Raw genomic sequence first — 16,208 nt, forward strand, 5'->3', positions numbered from 1 at the left:
TTTAATGTTTGTCTTCTTGTTTGTTTGTTTGTTTGTTTGTTTTCACTACAGAAATCCACATGAATTAGCAATAAATTAATTTTCCCCAAGGCAAGTATGTTTTGCCCACAACAGTAATTGGTAAGCAATCTCCTTGTCTTCAGCTCATTACAGAAGTTTTCTTATTCCCATTTTCCCTATTTCTCTCCCTATCTCAATGAGGTGTGAGGAGTGAGTGAGTAGTTGGGTGAGAGTTTGGCTGTTTGCCATGGACAATCCACCAAAAAAAGCCAAAAGAATTTTCAAATACAAGATCTGCTTTATTGAGCTCTATAAAATCAGATGAAATATGTTGTGCAGAGGGCAAGTTTTCAAATATCCTTTGTCCTAAATATCATGCTGGAGAAAAAGGCTTTTGTCCTGAAATAAAGTAAAATAAAATAGATCACAGCTGATAAATTTGCAAGTGATTTCAATGTCCTTCTTTTCTGTAATATGATGCCAAATTTTCATCTTTAATTACTTCAGTTTCCATGCTGATAGCTTTTCTGACTCCAACTTTATCTGAGTTCTCTCACATAATTTACTTTCCAGTTCTGGATGAACTCTTCCCAGTTATTTAAGGAACCTATTATTTGATATGTTCTTTACCAAGTGATGTCCTCATGTTATACTCTGCACTGCAGAGTTTTCTTTACTCTTTGATCTCAACATCAGTTATTAGTCACATGATTATTTGTTCTGCTGTTTGGGAGGCTCTCAGGGGCACACACCACCCCATTTGGCATTGTACATCTTCTAATATTGTGGGCCCCTCTTAATAAAAGCTTTTGCAAAATTGTTGTAATAAGCGTGTCTCATAACAGTATGTATTAAACGTACCTTCTATAAGTACTCTTTATAATTCTAATCCTGCTGACTATCTTCAAGACAGGGAAAGAAAAAAATGAATGGAAGAAATGCAACAACTGGGTTATATCTGTGTTAGTAAATTTTAAAATCAACTATATAAAAGCATATTATATTGTATTGACAACAACAACAACAACAAAAAAAAAAACAGTTCATGAGACTGAGTAAGCTATTTCATTCACATAAAGCTATATCTTTCACATAAAATTTACTCTAATAACTGCCTTTCATCCTCCCTCTTAAGCATCTTCAGACAATTGTCAATTATACAATATCATAAAGCAACTTATTACTTTGCCTCAAAGCCAGAGGAAGAGCCATCACAAATTTGGAAAGGGAAGTGATAAATATTTGCAAAATCATAAGATACAAGAAGAAAACAGAAATACCAATACTATACAAGAACTGGTTATCAGGCCCATTCAATAAAATATAAATGGGGTCAAATAATATGAACTTATTTCGAAACAAGATCATTTTTAAAAGACAAGTCAAATTGAAAATCATCTTTATTTTCCTAAGACGGGTTAAAATGTGATCTGTAAATCAAAAGCCTCTGACTGAGGTGTGCCCAAAGAGGTTGTGTGTGGGTTTGTTTTTATTTGCTTGTTTGTTTTTTTTTTGTTTTTAAAGGTGAAAATGTGACCTTCCAGGGTGACTGTGTGTTTTTACAAAATCAGTTTCTTATGTTATGACTTACTCCATCAAACAGTTACCACCCATGGCATGTTTGGATATTTTTTTTGGTCTGTGGTTTCCCATGTTGGTGTGTCTATTTGTTAGAACAGAACCATTTTTGGATAAAACATTTGTGCCACCAACAGTTTTTGGAACATAACTCAAACATCTCCAGATTGGTCAACCTACTCTTAACTCTCACATAAGTATTTTAAAAAGTCAGTACTCTTTTCTTTTCTTTTTTTATTTTTTTTTCTTTTTCTTTATTTCTTTGCTAAACAGACTGAATGGGATGCAGAACCTTTGATGATTTATTAAATGGTTCCATTGTCGTTGTAAAACTTATGGCAGCTGGCCAACAGCTGCATCATGTTCCAGCAGTCAGTACCTCAGCCTTCGATCTGTCAGATGGATTCTACTTTATTCACAACAGAGCTTGTGGTTTTAAGCGAGATGATCCCAGAAAGCTCAGACAGTTTGTTCCACTCAGCAGGTCTAAGGCATTAACTAATCCACCATCAACTTTCTCTTAACACTGTCTAACTTCTCTGTATGAATGAGCCCTTATATGTATATATATATATAAAGCTCCTTGAGAGGGCAAATGCAGTCATTCACAATGTCCTTGGGTTAGTTTCCCTTTAGAATTTATGAGTTTCTTCAACATATTATTCTGGGCATGGAGCTTATATTTTTCTTCTTTTCTACATATACCCAAAATAAACAAGATTTCAACAGTGGGCAAATTATACCCCATTCCAAATTACAACAAGTTTGTTGGACTTGTGATTGCAGAAATGAAAAATGGCTTACTTGCTGCTTAGTCAGATTGGTGCGTAACTGGGTTTTGGTAATGTAATCTGAGAATCTAAGGAGTATGGACTTAAATCTGTTCTGGACTCATGTGAAGCCTTTAGTCTGGGTGTGGATACAGTGTTTACAGGAATAAAATTTCTGCTATGAGAATTAATTTTTGGTTTGTCATGTAGATGTTGAATTATACAGACTCAAACACATTCTTCTGTGGTAGGTCATTCTGTAGTCTCCAATATTGGCTTTGTTTCTTGCAGAGTGCAGCATAACAATCATTGTTGATTATAGGGATTTTTGTTCTTTTTTGGACAAAAATTGTATCAGTCATACCATGCATTGATTTTCCCTCATGTACTGTATTTTACATAAAAGCATCTGGCGGTATGTGGTGTCAGACGCAGCTGATTGGCCTTTGAACATCACATCTGTGCCCATATCATTTTCAAAACTAACTTCAACAAGTTGAATGATGCTCCGTATTTAGCCAGGACATACTTTCGCAAGTGTAATTCAGCTTGCTTGGAGAGAAGGGGGTGTTCAGCCACTGGTGACAGACAGTTTATAAATTACTTCAGTGCTTTATCTTTAAAATTATATATTAAAGACATTGGCTTGATGGGGTTTGGCTCTGGAGCATTCTTCCCTCTTTTTAGAAGTGCTGTAACACAAGCTTGTAACAATTTCTTAGGGGTTGTCTGTGTAGCTGAGCATAAGTTATACAACTGGATCAGCCAGGCATTTGTCATTGCTCCCAAATGTTATCTCTGAAAAAAAAGTCAGTACTTTAGGCAGATTCACTTCCAATGTAACATGAAAAGTGTGCGTATGACGGGACATTCACTGGATCCAAAACATTTCAGCTTATCAACCAGGAAGTCTTTCATTTTCAAAATTTACTGCCTGTACAGGAGCAGGTGTAGCTCATGTGTCTTGGATACACATGTATTCGAAAAAAATATTGCCACTCATACCTGCTTATGCACATGTAAAAAAGAAAAAAAAAAGAAAAAAAAAGCAAAAAAAAAGCTGCTGAAGAGGAACCACGACTACTCGAAGCATGAATTTGATATAACTTTCCAAATGTTAATCCACTAAGTTTTACCAGACCTTTAGAAACTGCTGGAACAGAATCTGTTTTAAATTATTCTATTTTAAGGCCAGAAGTGATCACCAGAGTCTAGTCTGACATTCTGCATAAGACAGGCCAAGAAATTTCACTGAGTTCTCCAGACCACAAATCCCTTCTTAGATCCATCAAACCTTCATATCTTTGTCATGCAACTGCAAAATCACATAGATTTTGTGGGGTATTTCCAGGTTGTGAATTTGTGGTTTCAAATCCAGGCTGTTAGTTATTTAAGTAATAATATAAGTTATTTGTGTTAAGATGATTTTTTTTTTTTTTTTTTTTTTCTGGAAAACTTTGTTGTGATGTGCCAAGATTGCTTGCTATGGAGAAAGAGAATGAAACCAACTATTTCCTCTAAGAACTTCACTTCAATAAAGTAATTCTGAGACTGAGCTTTGAAGAATTGTTGCCACTCAATTCTAACACACATTTTCTTCTCACTTTGTAAAGTATCTCCATTAGGCACCTGATTCTGGCAGGACTATAGGTGAAAATGACTTTTGGCTTCAACCAGAAAGACCTGCCACTTTCCTACATGACCAAGGGGAAATACAAAGGGAAAAAAAAAATAAAATTATATATACTTCTTTACCTAAAATGTACTTCTTTACCTAAAAGTGTATTTTCAATTTCCCCTAAGTAGGATTAAAAAATAAATAAAATCATAGAAGTCCACAAATTCTAAAAAAGATAATGCCAGGTGTTTTGAGGGGAAACTATGGGAACAGATGGTCTTACTGGAGGAGGTAAAATAAAAATTTCTAGGTGCTATATTTGAAACTTGGTAGAGAAGAGCAGCTGAATCTGGAGGATGGTGCCAGCATCTACCCTCTGATTTGAGCAAAGAACTTGACAGGAGTGTAGAACCAAAGCAATAAGGTCTGTATTCCTTCTTATTTCCAAGAATCAGATTGAAGGCAGATACCAAATTAATAATATAGACTTTACATAAAAGCTGCTCTATGACTTCATGTGTACCACCATGCGTGGCCTTGTTCCCAACAATTGTATAACTCTATAAGCCTCAATAAAGCCGGCACATGTAGTCTCCACTGCTGGCAACAATTATGCTTGGCATTGTATCCAAACACCCACTTTGCACCAGATCTGTCAGTATCAAAGCCATGAGGCTGGAACTTTTCCTGTGCTCTGGAATACATTGATTCAAATAACTCGTCAAATCTGTAATTACGAGTAACTGTTATATCTTCATGCTTCTCTGGGACTGTATATCACTAGATAGTAGAAAGTTATAATAATGGTAATGCAACTATAAGAAAACATACTATGCTATACTGTTCTGTAGGTTCTGTTCTGCAAATTACACTCTATACCTCAGGAACTTAAGGTAACACAGACTGCTGCCCTCTTGCAATATTGGTCTGAAGTTGAAAACAGTTACTTGTATCTCCTTCTCAAGCCTATGTGCTTTGAAAAATTTATACACATAAAACAAACTTTTATATTTTACATGGTTTTAAACAAACATGCACATATTTTAGATTTGTATTTGAGAAGAGAAGCCTAGAGTGCATGGAGGCAAGTAGACCTAGATTATACATAAGGAAGATAACAATCTGAATATAAGGGAGGGTACTGAATTAACAACAACCAGAGGAGAACCTTTGATGATCCACATAACTAACTAACAGGATATTAATCTGTGATCTTATTGGTGTACTTTTTCCTTTACACAGCCTTGTGTAATCAGTCTTGTTGAAAACTGTGGGCCAATTATTCAGGAGACAGCTTTGCATATGTACATTTACCAGGGAAGCTCTTGGGGCTTGGTTCTGCCTTTCACCCTGGCCAGCATAGAACAGTTACACAGCTGATCAGCCCTATCATTTGCAGTAAGGCTACAGCCTTTCTTTCTGCAAAATAGATCCTGTGTGAAGGCAAGCACATATATTGCCTACTGGTCTTTATTGTGTAGCTTGTATCCCTAAATTATAACAATCATGGAGAAAACATGAATATACATCAAGATATTTACTCTTCAGTCTGAAAATATCTTCCTGAAATGTTCTTAGCAGATTTAACATTTAACCATAATAGTTACGCAAGTTATTTTGTAAATTGTTCTTCAGAAGAATGAAATCTGTGTAAGTAAGAATTGGAAAGTACAATCAGATATGTATTTCTGAAAATAATTTTAGGGCTTTCAGTCCAGCTGTGAATCTTTTTCATTGGTTCCTACACACAAGTAGTCAATTATGTGAAATATTTAAACAAGAGACATTCTCTTTGAAACTTGTAACATCATTTACTTACAGCTCTGTTCTTTCATATCATCTTACTTTACTAGAAAATGGAAATAAAACAATTTTTACTACAGCTGTATATCTGCAGTTAGCAAAAGAATCTTACATTGGGAAAACGGTCAAATGGATGCAAGCTCTTTCAAGTTGCGCACCTGTGGCAACTGCACATTATGGTTTGATTGGCATGAGAGGAACAGTCAAAATACCAGCTTAGCCCTAATGTCTTGTGTTACTCACCTTTCTTTTTTTGTTCAAAAGCTTTCCACCACCCTCCCTTTTTTAAGGGAGGTGCTTGTTTCCATAAAGTTTTCCCTGTTTATTTCCTTAAATCTTGCCTCCCCCTGCTGGTTGTGCAAAAATAATTTGTGCATAAAAATCACTGTCCCAGATATAAATGTTGTAAAACAATTACTGTGATAAAGAAAGGATAGTCCCAATCCTGACTCTGGAGCAGTATGGGAAAATCTCAGTATATGCAATGGGGGCCCTTGGACCTCCTCCGAGATGTCATTGCTCATTCAGACAAATTATGATCAACATTGCTCTCAAAAATAATACTATCATCAATATTCTTTTTATTTTCTTTCTTTCTTTCTCTCTCTCTCTCTCTCTCTCATTCTCTCCCTTTCCTTTCCTTTCCTTTCCTTTCCTTTCCTTTCCTTTCCTTTCCTTTCCTTTCCTTTCCTTTCCTTTCCTTTCCTTTCCTTTCCTTTCCTTTCCTTTCCTTTCCTTTCCTTTCCTTTCCTTTCCTTTCCTTTCCTTTCCTTTCCTTTCCTTTCCTTTCCTTTCCTTTCCTTTCCTTTCCTTTCCTTTCCTTTCCTTTCCTTTCCTTTCCGGAACAGGTAGTGTATTAAGTCTTGAAGTCTCTGTAAATAGGAGGTTCCATTTGTCTTTTCATACTTTGGTAAAGTTAGAAAAAAGGCAGATGGGCAAAACATTATTTTTAGTTCCACATCCAACATGTCTTTAGTGAATGACTGTGTACACTGACAGAATGTATACATTGTAAGTTGGTGCATTTGTTAAGCTGCTAAAAAATTACTGAACAGCCAGCAGTTTATTTCTGTAGTCTTAATTAGCTTTAATTGCCATAAGTCTATTTATACCTATTTTCATCCATTTATTCAGTCTTTCTTTGTGTTTACAGAACCAATATAAGAACATCTAGACCGTGATTCTGGAAATGTTTTACTAATTCAGACATATATGAACCACATGATGTATAATTTTCAGAACTATGTCTACTTGGGCTGCAATTTACATTAAATTGCTGTTTTGGTTAAATGGCACCTTAGCTACCAAGCAACTCTTTGAATAGTTGTTTCTTTAATTATTATTTAATTTTGTGGTTATGACTGGTTTTCAGTTAAAGAGGGTACTACTGACAAATTCAATTAAATGAAAATAGAGGACTTAATGGTCCATGCTAATGATTCATTTCATACATAATATTTTATCATTTTCTGTGCAAATTTATAATGAGTGCTTAGTTTGTATTAATAAATGCTTACATTTAGTCTACATAAACTATAGTGATTAAAATGCTTTGTTAATGATATCTGTTGATAAATGCTTTTAAAAAAAAACAAACAAAAAAAACAACACAACAAGTAGATCTTTACTTTAAAGCAGTTTTATCAGCACAATTTTCAATAAAATGCATATTTTGTCATTAAGAGGGAAACACAGGTATAGGAATGTAATACATATACACTAGCAATAGATAGATAGATAGATAGATATTTAAACAGCTTATAGTATACATTTGCTATATTCAGGAAAGCAAACTTTGAAGAGTTATGCCAATCAGTTCAACATGCTATCTGATTTTATAATATTCCGTGAAACGAATCAGTTTGATAAATCACTTTTGCAGGTATCTGCATTAGGAAAAACTACTTCACTATTCCACAGAACAGGCAGAAATTTTGGCTTCTTGTGTTTCTAAATACCCTGTGTAGGAGTGATAGGGTAGGTAAGTAGCTATTACAGTCTTGATTTTACATTTTGCATCTTCACTGGTGAAGATATATTGCTTTCCAAAGTGAATAAAGACATAATTTACAAACTTTTAAGGATATTATATACTGTTTTAAGATACCATGCTGTTTTGGGACAATTTTGTTTTCATAGCTTTTTCTTTCACTAGGAAATTAACACACAGTCATTTGCTTTAAGTAAAAAATGCTATTAGTTTCAATGGTAAAACAGACCTATTGCAGTCGTTTCTGCAAACTGTTTTACTAATACAACAGAGCTTTGACATAGATTGTTCCAGGGTTAAGGGCACAGGATAGTAAAGAGAAAAGAGGAGCTCAGAATTTCTAACAGCAGCAAATTAATTTAGGAACATAAATCTTTGTGAAAGTCAAAAGCAGTCATATCCTAAATCACTTAAATAATTATTGAATATCTTATTATCTTCTCTTCTTAAAATTTAGGCGGTAACACTGATAAAAGTTTGTGGTAAATGAGTTAAAATTAGCTAAATTTCATGACTTGTACAAATTCTGTATACCACCTAGAAGTTACTGTCAATTATTTTATGAATTAAAAATATAATAATAATAATAATAATAATAATAATAATAATAATAATAATAATAATAATAATAATAATAATAATAGATTTATTCTTTGAAGCAAAGAAGTCCTCAGCTACTTACCCGAATGAACTCTTTACAATGGCATTCATTGCCAAATTTTGTGTGTTTTGTGTTTCTGGAAATTCTACTGTAAAATATGTTGATACCAAATCTAATGTTACTTACTCCTGCTTCTCAGGAGTAAATGATTTAATTTTAAGAATGAACACAGATTAGGATCACCAGGATCATACATCAGTGATCTCTGCCAAGTGCTGCATGAAAATCAAAAATTTAAGTTTGCTTTTGTTCACAAAGAGTGATGGTGATATATTTCGCATATTCCATCAAAAGCTGTGAAGAAAAGCTGTATTTTTGAAACAGTTAAGTGCTCTTTTATGTAGTCAGAGCTCCATATAGGATCTTACTAGTACTCATGACATATGCGAATGTCAGCAAAAGCATAAAGTATTTTTAATTTAATTTATATATATATTAAAAAAAAATAAAAATATTGTTTTTTTGGCTATGATCTTTTGGTTCCTGGCTTTTTGAAGAAGAAAGAGCTGAAAAATTAAATTTAGTTGTCAAATGTAAGTGAATAGTCATCAAAGCAAAAGACAGAAATGACAGCACAATCTAGGTCATACATTTGTGTATTTCTTCTCATGTGAGGTCCATAAAGGTAGAGATGTTCATCAACAGACATTTAAGGAATCAAAATAAAGTGGTACTGTCTTACACTGTCACTTCCTTTCATTAAATTTTATTTCAAAATCCATCGATTTGTTTCAATATGGGGTTTATGGTTTCTCTCTCTCTCCATTTCTCTTTCTCCATTTCTTTTTAATCGCATGTAAGTTTATTTTTAAAGGTTATCTCTCCAATTAAAGCTGAGTGAAGCACAAGTTGATTAGAAGTGAGAACAACATTAATATGTGCCTTGGCAAGGCTGGCTGAGCCAATGTCGTCCCTCAAATATCATCTCAAGCACCACGTCCTCAGTAACCCTTATTTTCAGACACCTGGCCAGGGGTGGCCTTGATGTTGGGGCTCTTCCACCCAGAGCTCATAGCTGCTGATCTAATGGGGCTACTGACTGGAAATCGATCATAAGGCAGCTGGTGTTCAACATCAGTATCACTGAATGACAGCAGAAATGCTGGAACAGGGTGCACCTCATTGCCTCTAGGGTTTAACCATTAAACTGAATGGTAATAGCAACTGAAGTCAGGAAGACTGTCATTATCCTCCTGCTCTTCTTAAGGAAATATTTTCATATATAACTTGCTATTTATCTGGTTTCCTACTTAAAGTTATGCACGTATTGAAGTACTGAAAGATTCCCAAGTGGAAGTTTTTCCCAAGAAGATTTCCCAAGTAAGGAAGGAAAAAATAATAAGCTGTTAAGAAGTTCCAGGTGTTTACTTTTTAAAGTTAGTAAAACATGGAGTACGTGTGGCTATCAGCTACACTATGCTCATAACTTCACTGTCTGTGTGGATCCCTGCTGCAACTGATTGTCAAATAGCATAGGTTACTGGATGTGCCTATATATGGCTTTGTTGTTGCTACTTCTGCCCACCAAGGGGGTGGACGTAGTTTCATGGCACTGAAGCAGCATACAGGAGCAACTCCATGGGAGTGCAAGTGTGCACACCCCTCCAACTGTTACCTTCCTGTGATGATTACCATAAAAAGTTGATAGGCATTTTTCTTTCTAATATTGACCAATACAATTACATGTATATTTTCAGGTATATTTCCCACCCATTTTTGGCTATAAAATTTGATGTCGCAATTACATAGAAACACAGTTGTTTATATTCCAACGTAGTCTTCAAAAATAATCTTCAAGGGTCAGCCATGTTTACTACCGCAATGTTAATGGTTTGGTCCTCTAAATATTTATTCATGAAGAAAAACGGAGGCATACTAAAGTTTGATACTGTTATTGTAGCTCTCTAGATGCCTGTGTTTGAGATCTGTTCTTCCCAATAAAAACTTTCTACCATGGGAAAAACATATGGACTCAAATGCAAATAATGGGAAAAAGCCACTATACCAAATGGCTTTCCATCCTTACACTGTTGGATTCTGGTAGTTTTCACACAAATTTTACTGGTACAAACTAGATTAGTAAAAGGGTGCTTATGTCACAACAAGCTGAGGAACAGAAATTCACATCATGTCATTTCAATAGACTACACAAAGAAGAAGGAAAAAATAAAAATTAAAATAATAATAATAATAATATTTTAGCACATCTGGAATTTGAATTGTCTTCTGAAGTTTCCTGGTTTTCTTTTCTTAGTTTAAAGAGGGAGTCCAGGGATGTTACATTTTTCACTTTTATGTCTGCAGTTAAATGGGATGAATTCAGACCAAATGTGTTCTGATTGCGATAATGAATAGTGTTGGGTTTAGTTATTGAAAATGTTGCTATCTTCCGTTCTTCTAGCTTTCTACTACCTTCCATACCAGTCTGATAACAAGATTATGACCTAATTTGTGCAAAGTCAATATTTAAGCTGTAATAACACTGTCTTCCTGTGACTTATTTTCTCCAAGACTGATGATATGTTTTATAGAAAATGATAGAAGAATATTGTCTGTCTTTATTCTATCTTTCAAGGTGGCTATCAGGTCTGTAAAGTATTATTCAATTTAGTAAAATCATCATATCAGTGGCATAAGTGGCAAGCCTGTCTCAAGTTTCTGTATTATTTTTTATTCCAGAAAATTTCACTAATTATTTATTATTTTTAACTGTAGACTAAAAGACAATTTCAATTATTTTAAAGCAGAAAACAGATGTTAGTGAATTTACACGGGCTAATTAACTTTCTACAAATACCTTATTGTGAGTTCAGAAAGATTCAATTGCAAAAATTAAACATATCAAAAGAACACAGTCTAATGTGCCCCAAATGAAGTAGAATGATCTGAAATGTGACCAACATGCTAATGGTTACTCAGAAATTAATAATTTATTATTATTATTGTTGTTGTTGTTGTTATTATTACTGTTGTTATTGTTATTGTTATTTTTATGTGATAGGATGGGAAGGAAAAACCTAATGCAATTCTTATTTTAAAACTACAAAAACAATATAATCTTCTCTTCTTCTCACTATAAAAACTCACTGACCTGACTTTAGGATGAAAGAGAAGTAGGGGCTTCTGTGTTTATCTCATAGCACAGTGCCACTTTATTTAGTAGTCTCTATATCCAATACAGTTGTCTAAGCACTAGTTTAGAGGATGAACTGAAGTTTCAGAAGTTTCCTTGAAGCTAGCTGAATTTCTCTGGTAAGACCATGTTTTCACACAAAGATCTTTCCTCAGTTTTCAATATATGAATGTGGTGGGACAATGATGTCAAGGAAGATGATGATTTCTCAGGACTTTAAACATACAATATTTTTTTTTACATGATTAATTGTCACTGATTGTCTTTTGCTCCTCCAAAATACCTACCACATTGTTCAGGTATATAATTCAGGACCTTACTTTAAGACAGCTGCTTTACTCTTTCTACTGTCTGTGTAGGGGATGACAGGTCCTGTACTGACCACATCAAATTTGAACTTATTATTGCCTCGAAGTATTACCTTGTGGGTGTATAGGAGTCAAATAAGACTTAGATAAACACTGCTTAGGTGCAAGAAAATATGGAAAGAAGGGAGAAGTGAAGGAGTGAAATTAGAATGCACAAGGATAGAAGGCCTAATACGTAGGAATCTTCTTCAATCATAAGAAGAGAGACAGAGAAAACCTGGTACCAGACTTCAAACATACGAAAGGTCAAAGAGAAAGATAGGAGATTATTGTCCATGTTCACTGAAGATACAACAGAGGATGATGCTGAAAACTGCAATATGAAACATTAAATTTAGAGAGAAAATAATCTCTCTCACTTTAAGGGCAGTGAAGTAAATGAATAGACTGCCTAGGGATTTTTTGGAAACCCTGTACTGGAAGTTTTTAAAAACAGGATAGACAAACATCTGTCAGGAATGATTTAGGTACAGCTGGTCCTGCCTTGGGGGAGGAGGAACTGAACAATCTTTCTAGCTCACATTTTGGAATCTGTAATAAGTAACAATAATGCTTCACTGGTAAACCTTGAGAGGTCAGTCGGGTATGGGCAGAAAAGAAAGAGTGATAGCAAGAAAAAACAATGAGAATTTACCTGTCCTGAGGATCTCCCGGTTCCCTACTTGCACCCTTCTTTTCAGGAATGTTTCCACCAGGAAAAAAATAAAAATCAAATATGATCAAAACACATTTTACTAATATTTTGACGTGACAAAGCATAGAACCAACATTTGAAAAGTAACATGGAATATAGGTAAAAAGATGAAAAATATAATAAAATCCAAGCAGAGATAAGGTAGCTGTCATGGACAGGGAAGTGGTGGAGTCACCATCCCTGGAAGTCTTTAAAAGACGTTTAGATGTAGATCTTAGGGATATGGTTTAGTGGGGACTGTTAGCGTTAGGTCAGAGGTTGGACTCAATGATCTTGAGGTCTCTTCCAACCTAGAAATTCTGTGTGATTCTGTGTGTGTGCGTGATAAAGTCCTTTATTCCCACTTAAATGTTTCAAAAAGACATTTCTTCATTGAGTCAGTGTACTACTTAACAATTTGCAACCAAACCGTGAAACAATTAAGATGGACCAGATGATTATAACATTAATGTAGGCATAAAACAACGACATTTTTTCCCTAGAATTAATATGCAGAAGTATACAATATTTTGTATTAAAATATATTAGCTGAGAAGCTGATACATGTGACACACATATATATAAATATATATAAAAAACTGATTTTATTTGAATACTTTGTTGTAAGGCATATGCATAAAACAGCAATGTTAAGACAACTACATCATTTTTTTCTTTTCATCAATTTTGAATGTTTAACCACAGAACCATAAGACTGTGTTCAACTTTACAATGGAATAAAAGATTTTCTGTTACTTAAATATATAAACATTTAAAATTATATACGTACATACATACATATAATTTTAAAATTGCTTTAGGTTTGGGCCATTATTTTTTGCAACACTTTAGCCTACTACAGAAGATAATTTTTTGATTTTTTTTTTATTTTTCTTTTTTTACAAGGTGGAACTAAAGCACCTAAACCCCAACATCTAAGAATACATTCAATCAATTGACACATCATAAGCATGCTCTACTTTTTCCTGTCTGTAAAGCCACAAAGAAATTTATTTTTGTATCTTATTCAAATGTATGATTATCATTTTTCCAAATGACACCAACCTTATTATTTCAAATATAAATACTGATTTTCAAAATAGTGTTTGAGCTACTATCACCTTTGACAGAAGCAGGTTTGTTTGCAATCATGCATCTGGAAATCCTAGAATCCTAGAATCCTAGAATCATAGAACATCCTGAGTTGGAAGGGACCCTTAAGGATCATCAAGTCCAACTCTTGACACCGCACAGGTCTACCCAAAAGTTCAGACCATGTGACTAAGTGCACAGTCCAATCTCTTCTTAAATTCAGACAGGCTCGGTGCAGTGACCACTTCCCTGGGGAGCCTGTTCCAGTGTGCAACCACTCTCTCTGTGAAGAACCCCCTCCTGATGTCAAGCCTAAACTTCCCCTGCCTCAGCTTAACCCCGTTCCCGCGGGTCCTGTCGCTGGTGTTAATGGAGAAAAGGTCTCCTGCCTCTCGACACCCCCTTATGAGGAAGTTGTAGACTGCGATGAGGTCTCCCCTCAGCCTCCTCTTCTCCAGGCTGAACAGGCCCAGTGCCTTCAGCCGTTCCTCATACGTCTTCCCCTCCAGGCCTTTCACCATCTTCGTAGCCCTCCTCTGGACACTCTCCAACAGTTTCATGTCCTTTTTATACTGTGGTGCCCAGAACTGCACACAGTACTCGAGGTGAGGCCGCACCAGCGCAGAGTAGAGCGGGACAATCACCTCCCTCGACCTACTAGCGATGCCGTGCTTGATGCACCCCAGGACACGGTTGGCCCTCCTGGCTGCCAGGGCACACTGCCGGCTCATATTCAACTTGTTGTCTACCACGACCCCCAGATCCCTCTCTTCTAGGCTGCTCTCCAGCGTCTCATCGCCCAGTCTGTATGTGCAGCCAGGGTTTCCCCGTCCCAGGTGCAGGACCCGGCACTTGCTCTTATTGAACTTCATGTGGTTGGCGATTGCACAGCTCTCCAACCTATCCAGATCCCTCTGCAGGGCCTTTCCACCCTCATTCGAGTCCACAACTCCTCCAAGTTTGGTGTCATCAGCAAACTTGCTCAAAATACCTTCTATTCCTACATCCAGATCGTTTATAAAAATCTTGAAAGGTACCGGCCCTAAAATGGAGCCTTGAGGGACCCCACTAGTGACCGCCCGCCAGCCTGACGCAGCCCCATTCACCATAACCCTTTGGGCCCTGCCCGTTAGCCAATTGCTCACCCATCGTACGATGTTTTTATTTAGCTGTATGGTGGACATTTTGTCCAGTAGGATCCTATGGGAAACCGTGTCAAAAGCCTTGCTGAAGTCCAAAAAAATCACATCAGCTGGTTTCCCTTGGTCCACCATACGGGTGATCTTATCATAAAAGGAAATCAGGTTAGTTAGGCAGGACCTACCCTTCACAAACCCATGCTGGCTGGGACCAATGACTGCTTTGTCCCCCAGGTGCGCCTCAATACGTTCGAGAACCATCTTCTCCATGATTTTACCAGGCACTGACGTGAGACTGACAGGCCTGTAATTGCTAGGATCTTCTTTCTGACCCTTCTTGAAAATCGGCACAACATTTGACAGCTTCCAGTCTACTGGGACCTCTCCAGACTCCCAGGATCGTTGAAAAATAATTGAGAGAGGTTCCGCGATGACGTCCGCCAGCTCCTTCAGCACCCAGGGATGAATCCCATCCGGACCCATGGACTTGTAGGGATCCAGGTGGAGTAGCAAATCCCGCACACGTTCAGGATCGGTTGGGAGTTTGTCATGCCCACCGTCCCGGTCCTCCAGCTCAGGGCACCCTGGGTCCCAAAGCCCATCATCGGCATTGAAGACAGAGGCAAAGAAGACGTTAAGCGTCTCTGCTTTGCCTATGTCATCGTCTGTGAGAAAACCTTCCCTATCAAGGAGCGGCCCTATGTATTCTTTAGTTCTCCTTTTTCCATTCACATATCTAAAAAAACCCTTTTTATTTTCTCTCACAGACACAGCCAGCTTCAACTCTAGGTGTGCTTTAGCCACACGAATTTTCTTCCTACAAACACGAACAGCATCCCTGTATTCTTTCCATGTCACCTGGCCCTCCTTCCAGTAGCGAAACACTCTCTGTTTCCGCCTAATCTCCATAAGAATGTTCCTGGTCAGCCACGCCGGCCTCCTGCCCCGCCTGCCTGACTTGCGATATTTAGGAATTGCCTGATCTTGTGCTTCTAGGAGGCATCGCTTAAAGAATGACCAGCACTGGTGGACATCGAGGCCTTCAAGAGCAGCTTCCCAGGGGACCTTGCTGACTAGTTCCCTGAGCAGCCTGAAGTCCGCCTTCCCCATATCTAGGGATGAGGTTTTGGTGGCACTTTTCCTTCTGTCACCGTAAATTTTGGACTCAACCACTTCATGGTCACTATGACCGAGGTGGCCACCAATCACCACATCTCCCACCAGACCCTCTCTGTTTTCTAGCAACAGGTCTAGGAGGGCACCTTTCCTGTTTAAATACATATGGAAAACACATATTGAGTGAAGTATTTTTGTGATCAGCTCTGTGCTGCATGCTTTCCTTCTGTTCTCATTTTACAGAACACTAGTTTAAAGGTAAAAATT

The sequence above is a fragment of the Anas acuta genome, chromosome 1, assembly GCF_963932015.1.
Source record: "Anas acuta chromosome 1, bAnaAcu1.1, whole genome shotgun sequence".
In the NCBI taxonomy this organism is placed as follows: Eukaryota; Metazoa; Chordata; class Aves; order Anseriformes; family Anatidae; genus Anas; species Anas acuta.